This window comes from Pieris brassicae, chromosome 6, assembly GCF_905147105.1.
Source record: "Pieris brassicae chromosome 6, ilPieBrab1.1, whole genome shotgun sequence".
Taxonomy (NCBI): domain Eukaryota; kingdom Metazoa; phylum Arthropoda; class Insecta; order Lepidoptera; family Pieridae; genus Pieris; species Pieris brassicae.
Genome location: NC_059670.1, coordinates 14,488,460 through 14,496,844, shown reverse-complemented (window position 1 = coordinate 14,496,844; position 8,385 = coordinate 14,488,460).

Sequence of the window (8,385 nt, the reverse complement as noted above, 5' to 3'; positions counted from 1 at the left end):
TTTCTTATGAATAGCACTCTAAAAGGGTCGAATCGAAACCCTTAAGTTATTCGGGGTTTAACTCGACCATATTTATTAGCTAGTTGTTACCGCGCCATTATTTCTGTATACATATAGTGGCAGTCCAACACTTTGTGAATCTTTACATTTCTGTACTGTTGTATTATGGGCTTTCTGTGCTTGACTCGCGTCATTTTAAAGTCAAATAATATTTACAAAAAAAAATTCGTAACATTATTTTCGTAACCTGTCAACATTACCTACCTATAAATATGAACATCACTAACAATAAATCTAGTGAATAAATTTTTATGAAACTCTGATTTTTTATTCAGAATAGGACGTTAAATGAACCCATATTAAACTATCTAGGGAAGATAGACAGGAGAAATCTATGGCCATTGGGCTGTCTATGACTCCTGGCAATGAAGTCATTGCCGTCCAGGCGAAGTTGTAAAACGTGCAGTGCGGCCACCGGGGATTTCAAAAACAAGGGGTGAAAGGGGATGACGGCATCAGGATGTCCATGGAACCTTCTACGGAGTGTAATTTATAGAAGACTGCCAGGTACGCATGTGAACAGAATATTAATGTTTCTTCAAAATCATCTTCTAGTACCTACTGTTATTTTTTACTTTTTAATGCGTTTGGGGTCAGTTTTAAGGAATTTATTGTACTACGGCAAACGGAAAAATATTTACCTTTTAGAATGGTATAGAAAACAACGATACCCATTTTTATGAATGTATGTACTATAAACCTAATAAAAATACTGTACAATCAAATGCTTGAAAAATCCGCATACATTATGCATACAATATTATTATGTCATATCACATTCCGGTGTCTCCGAGATACGCTAAGTATGAAAAGGTTTCGAATAATCGATTTCATTCGTATTCGATGCATAATTCGGTATGCGATTATATGAGTTTCGTGGAATGTGAATCGATTTATCGGATTATTCTGTGCTCAACTCGCTCCTACTTCACGCATGTTCTGAATTTAAAATACTGTGCTTATGTTTCGTATTTTCATAGAACTTTCGAAGTTTTCTTTACAGATATCCGGTTATTATTTATAACAAAACACAATCCTTTCCTAACAGGTGACAGAAAACTAGGTAAAACGAGCCAAAAAATTACATACCAATAAAAAAACCGTGTGTGTACTTATGTACACGCGTTAGAAGTTATACTTCTTTGGCGTAACCGGATAAAAATCTTTTCAAAAATTATATTCTACGTTTGTAGAAAAAACGACACTAACAATAGAAAAACTAAAATGTTGACTATAGCTAACTTCAGGGTGTCGGCTTTTGTGACTGTGTGCGCGCGCATCGTAAAAACCGCCCCAAAAGAAGTATAACTTCAAAAATAACTAACTACTATAACCAATAATAGAACTAATGTCAGTTCTCTCGGACAATAAACAAGGTCCGTTAACCTAAGTTATTCGTTAACTAAAGCGATACCGCGAATCATATAGGCATTCATAAGGCTAATACTAGCTGATCTACCCATCAGGCACATTGAAGCCGAATTACTTGACAGACCTTGCCCCTACAACTAGGTTTCTACCTCAAAATTGAACTTGAGGCAAACCAATTTGCATCCGTCCATTTTGTATGACATATCACTTCCATGTCAATTTTTTTATCTTCTCCCGCTAACTGGAACCATTGACGTAGCGTGTGCTGATGAGTGTGTGGTTGTACTAGATAGCTAAAATGTAAGCAAATATAGGGTGAATGCACACGAATATGCAAGTAGGTGAAACGATATGGATCGTTTTAATTGGAAGCTTCATAATATGTGAGACTGCATAATTTTAGTTCTTTCAAATTTTCTCTCGGGATTCGTGGCGAAGTTTTTTTCAATTACGCAAATACACACAGTATTTGCGTGAAAATTGAAAAACACTTATGAATGAATATGAATACAATTTTTTTTCTTTTGAATACAACTAATTGATTGACATTAAAAGTCGTTACGGAACATTGACGGTGCGACGGGGTAACACGCGGTGTCCAAAATTCTAATCTTATAATGGCTCTGTCTGGAAAATATGAGATATCCAGGGATGGTTCAAGCTTCCAAGCTTAAGACTTTTACCTAATTAGCTCATCTTTAAGCTCACTTGATTCTAATAAGATAACTAATTTTCCCGCATTAAGCCATACCAAAACTAAATATATATAACTCTGGGAACCCAGTATCAACAAATTAAAAATATAATATTAGTATAGACTGGAAAAACATTTTAATAATAAAATTATAATTTTAATTTTAACACCAACTTTGCACAAATTTATTTTTCTATTGTGGAACTTTTGTTGTTTTGTTTGTACTGAAATATTATCTGTGTGTACTGTTTGAGTCAAAATTTGTTGGTTCTTGTCTATATTGTATGTAATCTTGGAGAGAATGGCCGTGTCTCTAATAATCACACTCGGCAACGGTCGCAACTGCTTGCAGTACCTCCAGAGCGTACAAGTTTACTCAGAGAATAGCTATTTACGCGAGTCTTGCGCATCCTAATTATTATTGCGTGTGAGACGGTTAGTGGTCAGGACTGTATGGTGTATCTCGACACCTGCTATAGTCAAATATTTTACAGTCCGTTTTGTGGAGTGCGCTGAAGTATTTTCGTGGTGAAGGAGGATCCTGATTCGAAGGCGCTGTTGTCGAATTCTTTCCAAGACATTACGCAAACAGCGATTGACATGCCAGTCTTCAGTAACTGTCCTTCCGTCTTCTAGCACAACTGTCGCGAAATGGCCTTTCCGACCAAAGAATGAGGCAATCATCTTTTTTCCTTGACTTCTTCCTTTCTTTACCTTAGTTGGCCGATCCTCGAAAGGAATCACCCACTGATCTGATAGTCTTTTGGTTTCGGGTTCGTAGCAATATATCCAGCTTACATCATCTGTGACCATGTCGAATACAGCATTTAAATCACCGCTGTTGAACTTATCTAACATTTGGCGACACCAGACCAAGCGACGGTGTTTCTGGTCGTTGGATCTTTATCCGATCCCCATACTTTTATGGGGAATCCATTTGGTACAAAGCTTCCTGACGCTCAAATGTTCCTGTAATATTTTTTGAACTTGACTCATACTAATGCCTTGGCTTGCTCGTATCTGCTAATTGGTCACTCTCTTATCTTACTCTATCATGCGTCGTACAGCACTAATGTCATCTTCAGTAGTGGCTGTTATAGGACGTCACTCATGCGAGAGGCACGAGATGGGGCTTCATTAAAAAATGATAATCACAGCCTATCATAGCTTTGTTGTTGAGTACGCCCACAACAAAAGTCATAATAAATCATTGACCGAAAATTTCCTCGCGTTAGGTTCATTTTCTCGTGTAACAAGAGTTTGAGATTTGCCGCCAATTGACAAAAACAAATGACAAATAAAATCAATATACTAAATAAGGTTACCAAAGTGTTCTAAAATTGAAATTCAAAAAAGTTTTCATTAGCAATGTTTCTAACTAGCCAGTTCTAAACATTTTCAGTGATACCCAGGTACAAATTAAACATAACCTCAGTAACATCCTAACGCATCCATCAAAAATCTTTGCCACGTGGAAGCCCAAGCCAGGGAACTTTGAAACGTTGAAGGAGACCTATAATTCTAAAAAGTAAAGTTAAGAATAGGTATTCAAATTATTAAATTGTTGGATATAAAAGGTATTTTTGAAATTAATAGATTATTATTAGGAACTTTCTACTGTTCACAAAGTAACTCATTTCCACATCCATTTACGATTCCCGGAGCTGTCTACTAATAACCTAATAGTATTATAATTATTTAGTATCAAATAAAATCGGCACCAAAGTAGGTGAAATGTGCCAGTGACAGATTGACATTGGTGTATTGCTGTCGGGAAAGGGATTGCGATTGGCATTATTTTTCCTATTGACATGTATTAATTGGCTAGACTAAAGTGGTTTTCGTTCATTTATATCAAATTCATTGGTTAGTCTATAAAATTTGAATTCAAATACCAGTACAACCAACGCAATCCCGACGATATGCGTTCAACCAACCAGGCCCCAGAAAATAAACCTTCATTTTATGGACGAAATGAAAATTTTATTCATTTTGACAACAGATTAGAGAATTATCACTGAATCATTTCAAAACTCTCGTTAAACGTAAATTAATCATTATAAATTTGACGAATATTTAAAGCATCCTAATGGAATGCTTGTGCTTGGGATTGATTTGCTCCAGTTAAGCGTATTTGTATGACTTACAACTTACCGATTAAAAAGAGTTGCGGAGAGTTTCTTGCCAGTTCTTCTTGCCCGTTCTACGCCCTTGACTTGCAAACTGGTATTACATGTAAATTTACAATCCATTTAACATCTTTTCTGTTAACGTTCATACCTACTCTATGAATAAAGTTATCTTTGGTTAACATAGCTTATATAGCATATATTTATTATATATAAAATATAATAATAATATCCAAATTAAAACCCCAAGAGAAACAATCCGCGAAAATAGAGGACACTCTCTTTCTTTAGGAGGACTTTCTCTACAGCTGTGATACCTTTGACATTCAACACCTTTTGTCTTCAGTTACCGTGACCACGCACGCTGCACGCGAAACGTCGGATTTTTTTAAATTTAAAATTATTTAATAATTGTAAGTTTATAATAATACAAATAGCTTTAATCCGGTTAAAAAAATGTTTTCTTTCAATGAATAAAATTATTTTGAGTTTGAGTTCGAAGCCCAGCTGAGGACTTAATCATGTTTTCATCTGTTAAGTACTTTTATTGTAAAGACATCTCACACCACTTAATCAACTGTGCGTTTCACAAAAGGCTTATTATCTTATAAACAAACTTTTTAGGTAACTTATACCAGTAATCTGAGGTTAGAAGAGGTTATAGGAATAAAGGTTGTTTAGAAAACTTATTCGTTTATAAGTCCTAAAATAAGATGCTTAAGAAAATGCGACATCACAAATTTTACACACAGAGACAACAATTATATTATAACATAAATTACAAAATAGCCAGGAAAAACACAAGCAAACAGTAAAAACTAAATATAAACTTATACCTCTTGTGCTTCTGAATATATAGCGTGTGTACATTTATCATGAACATATAGTGCTTACAACTTAATATATGTTGGCTTAATTTATAGTTTTATGTTTGCATATTATATTTCTTTCTCTATATAATCAGAAATAAAGTTAGAGAAAAAAGATGTTTATAATAATATGGTAATAACACAAACTGAAGACAGTTTTTCTGTTGACTAGGAACACACACACCTTCGAACAGATTTAAATAATTAACTTTTATACTAATAAAATACTTTTATACTAAATTGGGGCCTGGTAGATAGTACCGGTACCCCAAAGCTGGTGCAGCGAGTAAATGCTGCTAGCGTTAAAGGTACACTGCCACAGGGACCAAACTTAAATTTGTTTTAATTAATTTTATTATTAAGTTTGGTTAAAAAAACTGTAAATACTTGTATATTTGATTGTTATGTTTAGTTCTTCTTCTTATCCGGTACACTGTTGACAGAGCGGTCGTGATCGCAATGTAGTAGTGGTATTAAAAGTGGGCAGACGTCGTGAAGCGCATCACGACGTTTCGCCATCGTTGCCTATTGTCTTGCTACACTCATTGAATGAATCTCCTACGGGAGACTTTATCTGGTCAGTCCAACGCGTAGGTGAACCTTCCGCGCGGTCAATTGCTTTCCACCAATGTTTAGTTACAGGAATAAAATATTATTTAAATACTGAGGCCAATGACATACATAACATTATCACAAACAATTGAAACATCGACGCTCCATCGATGCAAAAATACTGTTTTCATATAAAATATGAAATGAAAAAAATTACTTAAATAAAGATATTATTTCAGATTATCAGCTTAAGTATCACTGATTATCATTTCATAACCAGTTTTTAAACATAACCTCAAACATCACGGCCAAAGACAATGTGTTTGCGTAAAATTGTGAAAATGCAAGAGGAATTCCGGCATTAGTCGCAGCTCAAAAGACTTGTGGAGTCAAAAGCTTGGCAAAATGTAGCTCACACAAAGCGTTAAGCAAACACGGGTTTATAATTGCGTCTGCAGGCATCAAGGTAACGGAATATTTCTAAGACCGAGACTACAAAAGGAATTTATGCTTAGCACGACATTGATTCTCACTTTCCTGTTAGACGAAAAATTATAAAAAGGTAGAATCCTTACGTATAATTTAATAAGGAGTTTAGAACTAAACTTGTAATAAAACTGTAAAACGCCGTTATGGCTCAATAGGAATTCGCTTAATTCGTAGTATATGACCTTTTAGGTAATCTGGATATATTTTTGACGGATGAACGAAAACAATCAGGCGGGTACGTACAATCGTGCTATCGTCGTTTATAGATACTTATTTTTATCATAGAATGGTGTGAAATAGCGCCTGATGTTAAGTTATACCGCCGTTCATGGACACTCACTGCCAAAGGGCTTGCGGCGTGCGTTGGCGACCGTTTAAGAATTGATAAGCACTTTACTTGAAGGACAGTAAGATGAATTGGTTAGCAAATACTTCAGTGTGCAACTGGATCCACATCCACAAAAACTGCCTTATAAGACGTTCAGTTGAGGAAAGATGGATGTGGAAGCGATACGGGTCTATCTCGATGTCAGATGATACTTAGATGATGAAACTAAGCTGCAGGTTACCTGCAACCCCACTACACTTTTATCTTAGTCTTAACAGTTCCGATGGCAGTACCTGGAATGGCAACTGGTTACAGTATGGTGGCGCGCGTTATGTCTTAAACAGCGCTCTGTCGTGACCGTAAAAACGGGCAGGTGAAAGAGATGGAATTTCGCATTTTAGTAACGTCTGATGATATTTTTTTCGAACCTCCAATTTGTTGGTTTGTAATTTTAGGTTAACATACAATTACTATTTATTATTATTATAATCATTGTGCACGCCTTCCACACCCATTATCGAGGACACACAACAAATCTAGTTTTTGAAGATTAGATAGATAGATTTCTTTATTTCGTTGTCATTTAAATGAATAAATAAAATATAATGGTTAACTATGAAAGATTTGAATAAACGATTCTAACGTCTTTAACAACGCCGCGTTTGGCTCTCTGTATGAACACGAAAACCCTTTAAAACCTTTTACGGATTTACCAATTGATGCTTTCTAAGCAATAACTGAAATATATGGTTTTGAGGTTTAGACTGAAAGTTTACAATTATTGTGGAACCAGGCACATAAAACAAAATCCGGCTTAATACGTTAGTGTCGAATTCAAACAAATAACTGTTTTCAGCTAAACAAATATAATTAAACGTGTTTGAAGAAGTTATACTAAAAAAACGGATTACTTTCAACTTTCGAATGTTAACCAGCAGTTAATATTGCTACCGTAATGTCAAAGTAGGTCAAGCTAATCTGTTAACAATTATTCATAAAGCCTTCTATTCGAGATAAGCTTTTGTGCACATCATGAATTATTCTAAGCCCAACTTGAGAATAGTGCTTGTAAGTATATGATATATAAAGGAAAAATTTGATCAAACATAGTTAAAAAGGAATATAAAAGCTTAAATCATTTTTTATTTATATATTCATATAGATATAGATATAAACGTCAACATGAATTGTAAAGTTCTAAATTTACATTTACTATCAGTTCACAAATCAACGGCGAACATTTATTTTATTTTATAAAACTGGGGAGAAACGGGCAGGTGGCAACTGATGTTAAGTGATGCCGCCGCTCATGGACACTCACACTGCCAGAAGGCGAGAGAAGAAGATTTTTTTTTTAAAGTGTGTTGCCGGCCTTTAAAAAAAATCTTGAAGGACCCTTGGTCGAATTGGTTAGGAAATACTTTAGTGTACTACATAGTGGTCATGCGTGGTAAACACTGCCTTAAGAGACGTCGGATAATAAAACTCAGCTGCAGGTATTAATCCAAACAACTCCTCTACCTCCTCTCCATGGTAAATGCGGTAGAAGATGGAGAGAGAAACTACATGTCTACGCAACGCCAAGGGATCAAACCCTCGCACAGAATTCTCAGCCACTCTCTTTAATTGGCTAGCTTTTAGTTTACAAATAAATTGTCATAAACGAAACGAAAACGAAATGTAAATAATTAGTATCCGCAGCCAAAATAGACACACATTTAAAAGAACAAGCATGAATTATATATTCATAAAAATACATACATTATCCATGCTAATCGAATTTGAATATAACAAAATACGTAATATTACAGACATAACATTATACTCGCTACATTGAATTTACTGTTAATATATAAAGATGTCGGAGACACCATTCACTGGTCGCAACGTCTT